Source organism: Phalacrocorax aristotelis, chromosome 3 (assembly GCF_949628215.1).
Source record: "Phalacrocorax aristotelis chromosome 3, bGulAri2.1, whole genome shotgun sequence".
NCBI classification, from domain to species: Eukaryota; Metazoa; Chordata; class Aves; order Suliformes; family Phalacrocoracidae; genus Phalacrocorax; species Phalacrocorax aristotelis.
This window is the reverse complement of record NC_134278.1, coordinates 106,588,287-106,603,228: the sequence shown is the minus strand read 5'-3', so window position 1 is coordinate 106,603,228 and position 14,942 is coordinate 106,588,287. Positions and strand designations below refer to the sequence as shown.

The 14,942-nt window shown below is 41.6% G+C and overlaps 1 long non-coding RNA gene across 5 annotated transcripts; it reads right to left on the bottom strand.

Annotated features, from left to right (window-relative positions):
• Nucleotides 1–1,146: 1,146 nt before the first annotated feature.
• Nucleotides 1,147–14,811, bottom strand: LOC142055256 (uncharacterized). 5 transcript variants are annotated; one of them, XR_012659857.1, is made up of 5 exons: nt 11,065–14,811; nt 9,361–9,401; nt 9,028–9,150; nt 8,188–8,280; nt 1,147–6,520 (listed from the first exon to the last, which is right to left on the bottom strand). It is a non-coding gene; the product is annotated as an uncharacterized LOC142055256 (long non-coding RNA). The 5 variants fall into 5 exon arrangements; XR_012659856.1 differs by lacking the exon at nt 9,028–9,150 and having other exon boundaries at nt 1,147–2,601; nt 5,246–6,520; XR_012659858.1 differs by lacking the exon at nt 9,028–9,150 and having other exon boundaries at nt 1,147–5,327; nt 6,399–6,520.
• Between the last annotated feature and the right edge of the window lie 131 nt (nt 14,812–14,942).

Here is a 14,942-nt window from a genome sequence, read left to right as displayed (position 1 = left end):
GCTGGAGAGCTGCCCAGCAGAAAAGGACCTGAGGGTGTGGGTTGACAGCCGCTTAACGTGAGCCAGCAGTGTGCCCAGGTGGCCAAGGCGGCCAACAACATCCTGGCTTGTATCAGGAATAGTGTGGCCAGCAGGAGCAGGGAGGTGATCGTGCCCCTGTACTTGGCACTGGTGAGGCCGCACCTCAAATACTGTGTTCAGTTTTGGGGCCCTCATGACAAGGAGGACATTGAGGTGCTGGAGCGTGTCCAGAGAAGGGCAATGAAGCTGGTCAAGGGTCTGGAGAGCAGGTCTTATGAGGAGCAGCTGAGGTAGCTGGGGTTGTTTAGTCTGGAGAAGAGGAGGCTGAGGGGAGACCTTATCGCTCTTTACAACTACCTGAAAGGAGCTTCTTCCAAGTTAGTAGTGATAGGACAAGAGGAAATGGCCTCAAGCTGCATCAGGGGAGATTTAGATTGGATATTAGGAAGATTTTCTTTACTGAAAGAGTGGTCAGGCATTGGAACAGGCTGCCCAGAGAGGCGGTGGAGTCACCATCCCTGGATGTGTTCAAAAAACATGTGGATGTGGCACTTTGGGACATGGTTTAGGAGGCATGGTGGTGTTGGGTTGATGGTTGGACTTGATGATCCTAGAGATCTTTTCCAACCTTAATAATTCTATGATTCTATGATTCAAGGGGAAACACAGTGCCCACAGGGTGGGGGGCAGCATCATCTCTGAGAGGGCTCTGCCCGCTGGGGGGCAGACAGCCCCTCATGGTGCCCTCTGCACCTGCCCAGGGAATGGCCGCAGTAGCTCAGCCCTCAGTGCTGCACCCCGGGGGCTGCTGAACTCCAAATGCTTTAAAACCACCCACAAACTCGTGGCAGCTGGTCTCCAGGGCAGCAGGAGGCACCTCCCTCCCTCACAGCAAGTGAAACCCTGGAGGCCTCGCTGACACCCCCCCGGCAGGTTGCTGCCGCTCTCCGCTATCCCCCCAGCTGGTGTTTCACACCTTCCCATGATGATTTATTTTAGAAGGCTACTCAGTACCGTATGGACAAACTGATTAACAGCTCAGTGGAAGCAGCGAGATAAACTATTTAAATATAACCTTTGACAGGTCTTAAACTCTTTGAAATATTTAATTTACAACAGTTTTTCATTCAGGGATTAAACGACTTTGTTCCTTCTGCCTTACTAATCTGTCAGTAAATGGAAAATACTCAGATCTCTTCAATGCAAAAGGCAGATTTTCTCGCTGGCATTGGCATTTGCTTGCTGCAGCGCCTCGTTAAGTGCCGCCGCACCTTCAGGCTCCGCATCTCAGGGCATATTCAAGACACGAGCATGTTTCCGCATGATCGCACGTATGGGGAAAAGCTATTTCACACAGTAGGAGCAAGTACAGCACAGCAGAGACGATGGGCTGTGTCGCTCAGGCTTTTTACGCATTAGCACTGCTCCCACAGAATTTTGGCACTGCCCAGCCAGCTCTCCCAGGTAATGCTTGGGCCCTGGCCACAGTACAGCCAGGAACTGCAGCCAGCTCCGGCGCAGCCACACACACCGTCTGATTCAGCCAGGCAGGGTGGCCGTGGCTGTGACTGAACACTGACTGTACACATGCGCAGCCGCAAAAGCCTGATCTTCATTCTGCCGACCTCCTGCCTCCCCACAGCATTTAAGGGAAAGGACACACACTACGTATTGTGGAGAGTCGAGGGGTGGAGGCAGGTGACAACTTCATTGCAGCAGGAGCTACAGATCACATCTCAGAGCATCCTAGGGTCAGCAGCCCCTCCTCACACAGCCAGAGACCCAGGTGGCTCCTAAAACCCCAGGATGGCCCAGCCCTGCTGCCAGGCGTATAAAGTAGCTGTGCCATGGAAGCCACTCTTAAACTAGTCGTGTACTGTACACTGGCCATCCCTGGATTTGCTGCCAGAGCGAGACAGGCTAGGGGAGAAAAATCAAGCACCTGAATTTCCAAAAAGGCTAATTCTCCCTGGAATATTGCATGGAAGCATTTATTTGCATCTTTACACATCTAAATCTATCCCCAGCAACCATAAGTATGAAGGCCCCAGGTTATTTAGTTCCTGCTAGCTTCAGCAGCGCAGGCCAAACTTGAGGAGATCAAACACTCTGGCAATTTCCCCAGAAAAAATTGTAAGTGTAACCTTTGACACTGAATTTACACAACCATTAACAACCAAGAGTGATCTGGAAGACTGTTTCGTTATTCCTCTAAGCCACTGTACCAGAAGGCTAGATAAGTGCATGCTATCTTAGCTTCTGCCGGGCTCTGCAGGAATATCTATGACTTGGAGACACCTGGCAGCTGGCATTCATTATAGAAACTTTGAGGCCTTCAAAGAAAAAGATTTAAAACTGAATCAGCAAGTACACAGCAGTGGGAGCAAGGGGACACACAGTGAGAAAGAAAAGCCATATTTTTTCTGGAAATCCATGAAGCGTGGGCTGGCTGCAGTTTGTGTTGCGTTGTGTGGTCCGGTCTCTGATCGCCTCATTTTTCAGAGCATCATGCTTAATACCACAAGTTCCATGTCAAAGGTACCATTTTAGCTAGGTTGGGTTTACATCTACCTTGTAACACTGCAAACAAATAAAACGTTATAGCAAATGCAAGATTTCTCCTTTATCTTCTGCCTCCTTTCTCCCCACTGCAAAACAGGATTCCTGCTGGTGATGTGAATCTGCACCACTAGTGGAGAGGGACACTGTGTTAATGCTTCACTGTGATTATTTTGTATTCTATACTCATTTTCTTGCCATTGCTGGTAGATTTTGCAAACGATACAAAGCTGGAAGCTAAGCCCCACTTGAAGCAGCGCACGTACACTGCCTGACTTCATTATTAGATGGTTACAGCTCTTCAGCTATCATTTTTTTGGAAAGCTGAAAACTGGAATAGCTTAATTTGCTTGTTTGCTAAAGCCTAATCGGCAGAACTTAATACCTAATATTTCCACTTAAGGCTAATGCAAAATGTCATAGTTTGCTATAGAGGACATTCAGCTGTATTTTATTATGCTGCTCTTTCAGCCTGTTGTTTTTTTTCCTGAAAAAGGCCCTAGGTCAGGACTTGTAGTACCCCAGTAAGCGACTGTCCCTTGGCTGCAGAGCCTTAAGCTACTGTTCCACAGTCACTTTGAGCAGCTGCTGCTGCAAAAAGAACAGATTTGCCTTCATCTAAGCTGTGAATATTTGTCACCCCACTTGAATTGAAAACCAGCCTGAAAAGAAACCCAGCACTGGTGGTAAATGAGGAAAGGCAGCTGAGGCACCTCCCTTTTTGGCAGCAGCTTGTATTTATGCCAACCCATTTACTAAGATGACCGTAGCTTCCAGTGTTGATACACACAAATGTGCTGAAAATTCCATCATCAATAAAAACACCAGTTCCAAGCACTAATTTGTGGGAATTCCACTAAACCCCCGTGTTATTTATGAAATAAAAACGTCAGAATAGGACAGAGCTCCTTTCTTTCATCTCGTCACAAGGTTCAATCCGGAGAGATGCTACGGTGTTTTCTGTTAAAAACTTGCCATGAGTCAGCCATACAGTGTCTCTAGATAATCTGTTCCAACATCTAACAAATCTCATAAGAAAACTTGTTCTAAAATACCGGCAAGTCATCTGCTCTTTAAAGCTAGTAAAAACTCCTTCTTCTGTGGACAGAAAAAATCACCAACCCTTTTGCAAGTTTTCAAACGGATGAAGACAAACCCAGTTCTTCCAAAGTTGCAGGAGACTTTGCCGTCAGATTCTGTCAGTTCTTTGGGTCTTGTCATTTCACATTCACAGCATCAAATCAGTAAAGAAACACAATGGTTAGGGAAGTCTCACCTGCTCAAAATTTATTTGATTTCTATTGAAAAGCACTGGTTTTATTCAAGGCTGGTTTGATTTCCACTCTGTTTTGCAGACTACCTTTTGTTCTTTATAAAATAAGTTCTTTATAAAAAAGAAACTGTCAAAAACCAGAATCATAACAACACAAAGTTATAACAAACTACCACCACCCCTGAAAATAAAAAGAACATTCGATCTTTAAATTCAGTTCCATTTGTATGCTAAGATATAGCTTTTGCTAAACTGATAAAATACATTAATTGGTAGGATAACAAATTACAGAAGGTAATGCACAAGTTACTCCACCATACAGACACCAAACAAAAAAAGGACATTCTGAATTCAAACTAAGATAAAAAACAACTATAATTTTAAATTTTTTAGATTAAAATCAATAAAGCAGTCATTACTCTACAAATTCTTATCCCCAAAAGTCTGCAGGCTAAGGTCCCCAAGTACACACGTACATGAATACTTAGTTCCTTGTGATTAACATTGTTACTTTATGGAAAAAACAATGAGAAACAAGTCAGACCTCAAAACTAAGGTAAGTCCATAGTTCAACAAGTACGCGCATGTCTATCAAAAGGAAAGAATGCGGGAAAAGATCTGTGCATCTTACTGAAACTGTTCCATTTATTTCTACAACTCATTTTAACCAAAGTGGTCCAGGCATTGGCAAAGTTCAGTCTGAGGTTCCTAAAGGTCCCATTATTTCTGCGGTCTAAAATTAAATGAAACATTTAACTCAAAGAAATAACCAGCTGCACAGCAGACTGTAGACCTAAGAATTAAGGAATGTTAGTATTCCCAAATAGCCATAACAAATTTGTCAAAAAATAAATATGGACACTTTTCCAGTTTTGGAATTACTGAATTTCCTCCAGACTTTTTATGGGTAACTAATACGGGAAAAAAACTTTAAAAATCCTACATTCTGGATAGAAGAAAAAAATCTCAAAATGAAACTGATGAGGGAGTACACAGCCAGTCTCTTATTTATACATCTAACATTTGGAGTGTGGGCTAACAGGGAAGAACTGTTCCTTCTTAGAACAGCTCAAAAGGGCATAGAAAAAATTTCCCTGTTTGGACAGCATGTCCATCTCCATTTATTTCAACAGGAGATAGCCTGCTGCCCTTCCAGATCTAGGAAAAAAAAACCAAAACAACAAAAAAAACCCAAACCACAACTCAACACTAAACCCGCCCCCACATCCAGATTAGGACATCAGCTACTATCGCCATTCTCCTCACTGCAAGTGTCTCTACCCAGCCGGCTTGGCTCCACCCTCTCCTGTCCGGCCCTGCTTATGGTCTCTCTCAGAGCAGGGGCAGCAACCCACTGAAGCGTTATTACCCAGAGGAGGAAAAGATATTCACCAAGTTTCTTTGGTTCCAGGTCTGGTAGGTTTTTCATTAACATTTTTATTGTGTACTTCGGTTGGCTTCAGTTTTCCTGTGTCTGGGTCAACATAAAATATGGCAAAATGAAGCAACTCGGGTGCACCTTGCTTGAATTCTAAGAGAATGCAGGGCCCCCCACTCAACAATTGTAATAAATATTTTTATTTGCATGCCTGTCACAATAAGCCTAGGAACCCATAGTTCTGGGTGATAGTTGTTGGTTAAGTGGCAAGGAACGTTGCAGGCTATATTACTGTGTTAAGTTACTGACTGCATTTTTATCTCTCAACTGTGGTCCAGTAGTCCCTACTTCAACAATATAAAAAAGCTACTTTTAATCCTACATTTTTACAAAATGTTGTAGAAAGAATAAAAACAAAACCTAGCTATTTTAAGCCTAGATTCAGAAAAATGATTCCTAGTCAGAAATATTCTTGCTCCTGCACTAGCTAGCAGGTTTTCCATCTCTTTTTTCCTACTTTGGCCCTAAAACATCCCCTTTTAGCCACTGCCCTTGACCCAAACCATGTGATTAGCTTTCTGATCAAATCTTGGATTCTACTATACAGCAGTTTCCAACAATGTAATAATATGAAGAAGAATTCCTAAATAATGAGGAGTCAGACTCCCCAAATTCTACTATGTAGCCTAAACTCTGTAGTTTAAATTAAAAAGCAGAACAATATTAAAATTCTCATTGCTTGTTCTCTGGACAGAAGCATCCTACCTGTGAGGCTGACAGTGGTAAACAACACCGTTAGTGAGAGCCTCTTTTACAGTAGTCTCTCCAAGAAACAACCTCAAAAAGTACCCAGTATAAAACTACACTCAACACAGTGAAGAACTCTCTTGCGTAAGGCTTGTATTTCATACTTTTGCCTTACCCATACTCAGAATTCCTATTTTGGAGTTATGTATTTTATAAAGTTGATCTCTTTCCTCATGACCTTACTGACCATTTCTGCTGCTTGTACAATTTCAATTTTAGAAGGTTTGTCAATAGACAGAAACCAACCCCCGCCTCAAAAAAATCCCTTACAACAGGGAAGGAAAAAAGGGCAAAACAGACTCTTCTTACTTAATTTCAGTTTTACTGAGACTAACATTTCATCACATATTTCCCACTTACTGATCTTCCTGTCAACAGACTAGATTACTTGCAGTATTTGCTTTCCATGTAGACAGAACTCTGCTGCATTCTTTGACAGTGGGAGGGACGCACAGAAGTAGCAAAAAAACTCACGAGAATTGCTGGAAAGAAAGAAAGAAACAAAAAAATAAAACCCCAAACAAACAAACAAACCAACCAACCCAAACCACATTGTAACTAGCTTAGTAATGCCACTTCTAAATTTTAAAATTTAAATATAGTGATTACTGATTTTCTCCTTCTAACTAATCTCTTACTGTTATCTTCTGCAGTTGCACTGAGAAAAATTCCTAATTTTCTAAGTTTGATCATATCTTAATAGCATTTTTACAGGGCCTTTATCAGCACTGGACTCGTATCTGGTCCTAGTGACTAATATCAGATGTCCCTAAAGTGTGACAGGCTATTGATTTTCATAAGTATTTGGATACCTGCTGTGGGGATTTTTATGCCTTTTCTAATTTTGGTTAGGTTTTTTTACAATATATTCAGCGCAGGCACTGCCAGGTATAATGTTCAAAAGGAGCTCACATTTTGCAGATGTTCAGACATGAATATAGATGCTCTATGAAATTCAAAGTGTTTAAACAAATAGAACAGCATTCCTTTTTGTGCTTCTATTCATTATTGTGAAGCAAGGGCTGCTAGCAGTTAATTGATAGGAAAGCTTCTGTGTAGGGTCACACAGTGCAGTGAAATATCAGCACATTCTTCAAAAAAGATGCACCATAATATCCAAAACCATCTCCAGCTACCTAACCAAAATACAGTGTATGGCTTTAAGGGAGGTTAGGGAATGAGTGGTTGGGCCAAGACACATGCTTGTTAGATGATGCTTCTGCTGATATTTCATATATAAATGTTCACTTCTATCAGAGATGCCTTTGGCAGTTCTGCAGTATCTGTAGGGAGTGGATCTCTAGCAGTGGGATGCAACCCTGAAACCTGGGTCATCTCTTTGGTTTTTCAGAACACTAGATGTCTACCACAAATGGACCTCTAACAGGTTCCCAGACTATAACATATTTCAAGTTTTAATGAGGTAGACCCTCAAACTGAGGATAAAAGCCACCTTCATTAAAAGGGATGTAATTTACATGAAAGCTAGTAAACTACATATGAGCAAGTAAAAACTTCACCTCCAGCATAAGAGTATTTAATATATTGGTTGAGAGTGAATTTGAAGTGGGTATTTTTCTAAAAAACTGTTGTGGAAACCAGTGACAGCAAGGTCCTAGTGGTGTCCAGCATTTTCACCCTAGAGTTACACAAGCATGAGGTTTTGCTTTTCCTCTTGGTTCAACAAACACTCCAGTAGAAATACTGTGAACTGCTGAATCTTCCCAAGGCGTATTTTCCTAGTGTAGACTGACCCTTTATGTATCCATCCATACCCTCAGATGCTAGATTGTGGATTACAGTTTTATATTTATGTAGTTTTATCCACTTCTGACACAAGAAAAGAGAATCACGGAGTCACATGGAAAGGACAAGGGGGAATGGACAGGAATTGCTCTTGGGGAGATTCCAACTGGACATCAGAGGGAAATTTTTCACATAAGGACAGTCAACCATTGGAATAATCTCCCCAGGGAAGTGGTTGACTCAGCCACGTTGGACACCTTTAAGAGTTGTCTGGACAGGGTGCTGGGCCATCTTGTTTAGACTGTGCTCTTCCCAGAAAGGTTGGACTAGATGATCCCTGAGGTCCCTTCCAACCTAAGATTCTGTGATCATTGTCCAGAAAGCATTATATATATAATACAACCTGAAGAGCCAGACACAGCCATATTGAGGTGTTTGTTGTTGGGTTTGGGGTTTTCTTATTAACAGAATACACTTAAGAGAACCACTTTCACTCCTAGAAAAAAAAAACCAACAGTGCAATGGTATTATAACAACAATTTCCATGTGGGAAATAAATCTTACGTATTTCAGAAAAATTAATTAGCAATTATATTTTTATTGCTTGCAACTCCATCTTAGAGATATTCTCAAAAGAGAACCTCTCGCTGATCTTTCATAAATTGTATACCGGAACTGTGGATCATTACATCAGCCAAATAATAGTTACAGTAGGAAATGATATGGTACTTGTATAGCAATAATGTTTTGATATCTATACGGTCCAGCCGCACTGACCTCCAAAATCCACCACAGCTCCGTAACACAGGGATTTCTAAGAAACAGTATATACTTTTCTATAGAAACCATGAGATGGAAAAAAAAAACACCAACTCTTGTAATACCTCAGGAACCTTCTTTTGGTCACACACAGTCAGTGTTATTTTCTACTTTATGCTCCCCTTCCCCACCCTTAAACCACAAGAAGCCAGGTAGGATAAGCTATCAAGAACAAAATATAGCAGGAGGTGCCAGTATGCTGCAGCATAAAAATGTTATTATGGTCCAAGGCCCAGGACATACAGCAAAACAAGCTGCCACTACTGGTTACTACACCACTCTATACTTTTTTCACATGCAAAGTTCTTCCTCAAATGAGGTTCTTAACACTACTACCTTCCGTTCTTTAAAATCCCTCAAGATCAATTGTACAACAACACTGTGTCTTAAATGGATGGGCAGTGCAAGGTTACAGTAATTTTACCTTGGTTTGTTCACATCAACATATTACTGATGTTTCCCTTACTCCCCCTTGTTTTCTTGATGTTGGTTACACACACTGACTGGATCCTCATTAAACAGTAAACTGTTTGGAGCAAGCTTCCCTCTGTTTCAGGATTAACAACACAATACAGTAACATACCAGAATAAAAAAATTATGCTCTGATATGTGTTAAAGGACATTTCTCTCGAGAAAGGGAATTTTGGTATTATTAACTGCAAGAAAATCTTGCACAGTACATTCCTTTCATAACGTACTTCACAGAAGGAAAGGGTGGAGAAAAAATAGGAGGGAGCATAAATGTCATTGACTCACAGCAAATGGTCACCTCTTCAGGTACAACAGCAATGGACAACCTGGCAAGAAAGAATAGAGCATAAGTTTAGCACACATTTCACTAAGTGCATAAAACCAAAGCACTTGCTTTGCGTTTAAAAACAAAACAAAGCAACAAACAAACCAACCCACAAAAAACCCAGATGCCACGCAGGAAAATTACATTTCTTATGGAAGTCTAACAGCTCTAAGTATCAATTAGATGAGATCTGCTTTCCACTGAACAGTCCTATGAAAAACAGTTTAGGTAACTGTATGCAAAAGTAGAACAGGACAAAGTAAAAGCACCCCAGTTTACCAATGCCTTTTTTTTTTCCTGTGGGAGACAACTGGCCCTAAACCCAATTATCTGTAGAGACATGCTGCCATTTCAGCCACATACTTGAGCTATTCATACACAGACTGAGATTATTCACAGACAATACTGAGTGCCAATGTTCTGATTCAAAGACATACTACCAGCTGTTGCCAAAATTTACTTTGAAGAGGTTAAGAAAAAATGCAAGTAGTTAAATGATGTCTGTAAAGTGACTTTCTGAAATAACCTACTGCCCCGAGTTGCCTATATAACATAAGGTTAAGCCAGCTAAACTCAGGCTTTTCCCACAGAGTGTCATGATAATCAACTGGACGCAGAACGCTCTTTACTTTCTGTAAACAGTACAGCTTACCAGATAGTCAGGTTAAATGTAGAGAAATGAAATAATGAGACTGAAAGGGCTGATCAGGAACACCTGTCCCTCCCGTCAAGAAAAATTTTGAAAGTTTGGAAAATTTTTCATTTTTCTTTCAAAAGAAAAAAAAATTGTCATACAGTGTAAGTAGAACTCACTGCTATAGAAAGTCACTGAAACAACAATCTCCAAATAAGTAAAGGTGGAACAGATATTTTCTTAACACATCTAGAAGAATCAAAATTATAATTTTTTTTTCAAAAGATACCAAGCTTTACACTTTATAGCTTCAATAAATCTTTAGAAGACCAAGAACAGGCTTCTTGCCAAGAGAGAATGGAGACTATTGCATCTGCCCCAAAATAAGTTCCTCCATAGACTTTGCTGTTCATAACTGTCAGGATCAAAGTACTGAACAAGATGAATGTTAGTACTACCCATTATGCTAGCTCTTGGATAAGCCTTCCTACAGTGCAACAAACCATTTCAAAATACTATTTTTAACAGTATGCCAAGTCCTAACATCCGCTGTTTCATTCAACATATCAACCACCAACACTGTACAACACAGCCTAAGTCTCAAATTTTGGCAAAGGTTTCAGAAGAGTATGATTTGATCAGCTGGTGGCAGGTGAAACAACAACAGGAAAGTGTTCACAACTGCTGAAATCCTTAAACTTCTCAAAGAAACTACAACATGATTTTCCCCATATCCCAAGAGTTAGTTACTGACTGTCCTTATACACACAGTCTATACTCTATGATGCTAACTAAATTGCAGAAGAATTCTGTTCAGATTTGGAGAGCAGATAGCTCTCGAAGCCTCAAACGGGAAGACAGTGCTACAAAAATAAATCAAAGAAAAAAATCTCAAATCTCAGTCAGGGCATATGAACAGCAGCAAGTCAGGGAATGTTTTATTGTTGCATTTCACTGACCAGCTATAAAACAAATTTTTACTGTTTTCTGCCTTAATAAAACATTAATACTAGAATTCAGAAATACTAACAAGTGCCAATCTTGAGACCAATGGCCTGATTTTCCAGGGCTGTAGAAAACTCATAGCTTCCATCATCTTCCACTGGTTCACTAAAAACATGGAGCCCTTTGGAAAATTCGAGAATGTTGCCTGGAACAGAGCAACCACCATCAGTAAATCTCACCCTGTCCACTCTAAGCCTCCCACTTACCACCCAGCAGGCTGAGCTGTGTTTAATATAAAAGAAACACAGTACTTGACAGACGACACCTATATATTTTCCAGCAGAGGAGTGAACAGACTCCAAGCAGTGTAATTTATCTGAAATTACCTTGATTCCAGCCATGCTTTTCTTAATGTGTTTAGGAAGACAAAGAGCATACTTGTCTTTATGAAACATTCATACCAAAGGGAATTATAAATCTTCACATTAAAGCACAAGTTTCCAGGCTGGATATTGCCAGAAGAGTTCATGGTCATCCTGTTTTCTGTTTTACACAACACACATTATACACTTGTAATTTTGCTGAAGAAGCAACACAAATTGATTTGACCTGCTTTTAAAAAGATCTAAAAAGACACAGATTTTAAATGGTATAAAGTGACATTCCCAAGCCAAGGAACTGCCAAAACACTCTTTCCAAAAAAAACCCAGAAAGTCTAAAACACTCACCGTAAGACAAAAAGACCAAGCATGTGATCTGCAGTACTTTTCATGAGTTAGCAATTTCATAGGCAAGATGGACATAACAGACAAGAAAGACATTTGAGGTGTTGAAGTGCATTTAAAGAAGAGCAATGAAGCTGGTGAACGGTCTGGAGCACAAGTCTTATGAGGAGCGGCTGAGGGAATTGGGGTTGTTTAGCCTGGAGGAGGCTGAGGGGAGACCTTATCGCTCTCTACAACTACCTGAAAGGAGGTTGTGGAGAGGCGGGGGTCTCTCTTCTCCCAAGTAACAAGTGAGAGGACAAGAAGAAAGGGCCTCAAGTTGTGCCAGGGGAGGTTTAGACTGGGTGTTAGGAAAAATTTCTTTACCAAAAGGGTTATCAAGCACTGGAACAGGCTGCCCAGGAAGTGGTGGAGACACCATCCCTGGAGGTATCTAAAAGACATGTAGATGTGGTGTCTAGGGACATGGTTTACAGGTGGACTTGGTGATCTTAAAGGTCTTTTCAAACTTAAATGCTTCTATAGTAATACAGGCATGTGGAACCATCTAGTATTTTAAGAAATTATCTTGTTCTGAATGAACAGTTTTTGCTTTCCCATAGCTCACCACTCAACTGTTAATACTATCGTTAATCCTCACTGCAAGGTAGTAATAACGAATTGCAGACATCCACAGTCTAAGAGCCTAATTTTAAGCAATGAATTCCAAGAACCTGCTCTCACAAAGATAATTGCAAGAGGTCTCAAACCACGTGGAGCACCCCCAGAAGCCACATGTGTTCGAAGCTCAGTTAATTCATGGACAGTGAAAGCTCTTTCCCTTTGAGCTTCTATTTCTACTAAAACCTTGCAGCAACTCTGTCAAAAGGCAGAAGCAACAGCTTCACCTTCCTTGTCTGCAACCTCTCCATTCCTTAATCCCCTTCCTCTCTGTCGCAATCTTCTTTGCACTCCAGCAATCCCTCCCCTCCTGCCCAGATACAACCTTTCCCCCAAAACTATGACTTTGGGAAGTAAGTTTTAAGAAGAATGAAAAACTGGCAGGCTCACAAAAAGAATCTTTAGACTGGCCCAAGTCATACCTTCTGAAGGCATTGGTTACACTGCTATCCTCTATGGCTTACCCTTAGATAGAAAAATTAAGAATAAGGATACATATGGTAATATTAGTCTAAGCTAATTCCTTATATATATTATCTACAACAGATGCAGGACTAATCTCACAAACTACAGTCTAATCTGTGAGCACCCGGATAGTGAATGTGACAGAGGAACAGGGGGAGGAGTTGGAGAAAAACATTTTTAGAAAAGGAAGACTTCTGTACACGAGAAGGCATATTCCAAGGCAATCCAACTTTTAAGATTACATGGGGGAAAAAATCACTACATACATTTGGCAATACTTAAGTCCTTGACTTAGTGAGCCTATGTTCTTTTAACATAGCCTCTAAAATGCAGTTTTAACAGTAGCCAGACAAATAACAAACTAAAAGGGGCACACTCTTAAGACAACTTTCCTCCCAGCCATACTGACAAGGAATCTTTCTTCTTTTCAGGTGATTACCTTCACAACACTTGTAACAAGTTGGTATTCCTGAAAGATGTAACAGCTTGTTAAAATGTCCAGTGGCTTTGGCTTTATCAGTAAAGAACTGGCAGACATACAGAGTCACAATGCTGCAAATGTGCCCAAACCTCACATCCTTAGAAAGCTAAAAATCCTCAAACACTCAGTTTTATGAGAACTAAAATAGAAATGCCCAATTTCCTGCAAGTTTTTCTTATTGATTTTGAATCTAAAAAGTGCAAACCTTGGTTGAAGATTTTCCTGTGCTTCTGGTATTTGTGAGTGCTTTCTCTTACGTGAATTCTTTTGTGTACATTAAAATGTGAGATCACATTGCAGCTTTTTTCCCCTCAATTGTTGAGGCACTTGCAGGTAGTCAACCACCTTTGTGTCTACCTTCTCCTCACTCATCTTTTTTTCCAATTCTTGGGGAGAGAGAACAGCAAACATACAGGAGTCAGAGCTTGTTTTCTCCCATTTTTGATGGTCAGCTGACGAAAGCTGTCTCAAAAACAGTTCTTCAAAGACCACAATATTCCCAGAGCAGCAAGAATCTTGATATTTTCCCACCATATTCTAAGAGGCACACATAAATCAGAGGTTTTTCAAAATTATAGAATTCGACCATATTGGGCTGATTTTGAGGCAAGTATCAAACAAGAGCACCCTGCAAGCATGGCAAACTACATTGTGTTACAGCCCTACTGTAAAGTGTTAGGGACACTTGGTAGTCAGAAGACGGGACACAAGTAGTCATCTTTCCTTAATCTCACTCTAAGAAAGCAGCTATACCATTCTAGCTAGCGCTCTTAAATCAGTCAACCAACTTGGGGCAGCAGCTGCCAGGGCAAAATCTGGGAAGAATAGCTGAGATGTGACAAAGTATAATGGATTGTGTCAGATAGTCTTAGTTGGAAAATGAGACTTGACTACAATATATGGCAATGTTTAACAGTTAAGTTCATACTTTTTTTCCTACATCAGGAAATCAGCCTGCCAAGTTATCGCTGCATTATTAAAAATACCTTTAACACATATTTCAAGTATAGCCACAATTACATTAGATATATGTGCATGGATATAAGCCAGACAAACTGATCTCTAGATGAAGTAACAAGACTGTTACCGTATTGTAGCTCAGCCTCTACCCGGAGCCAGTCTCAATGTTTTTTTTTTTTCCCCTCTTAAAACGAGGATATTTTTATATTAACTGGATGATGACACCTGAGCACTTGGTAACACACTGGAATTATGCTAAATAAATAGAAAAAGATAATTCTGTGCGTTTAGAAAGACAAGCCAGCACCACTGCACACACGCTTCACAGCGCCTCGAACTACCCGCAACGCTGCCCGTTTCTGGGGCCGGCTTCCCGGTGCCCTTAATCCCCTCCACCTGACGTGACCCTGGTCTGAAACCTCCCCAGGAGCCGCGGCCGGGAAGGCCGCCCTGCCGGCCCGAGGAGACCGCGCACCGCCCCGGCCCTCGCCGGCGGCCGCCACCGGCTGTGGCCGCCGAAACCCGCCCCGCGAGATGCCCGCCCCCCGGCCCCGCCGGCGGCCGCTCCCCACAGGCCCCACTCCGCTGTCCCCCGGTCGGGCCCCCGACCCGCGCCCCCTTCTCTCCCACACCACCCCCACGCCACGGCCGCGGCACCTCCCGCCCCTCCCC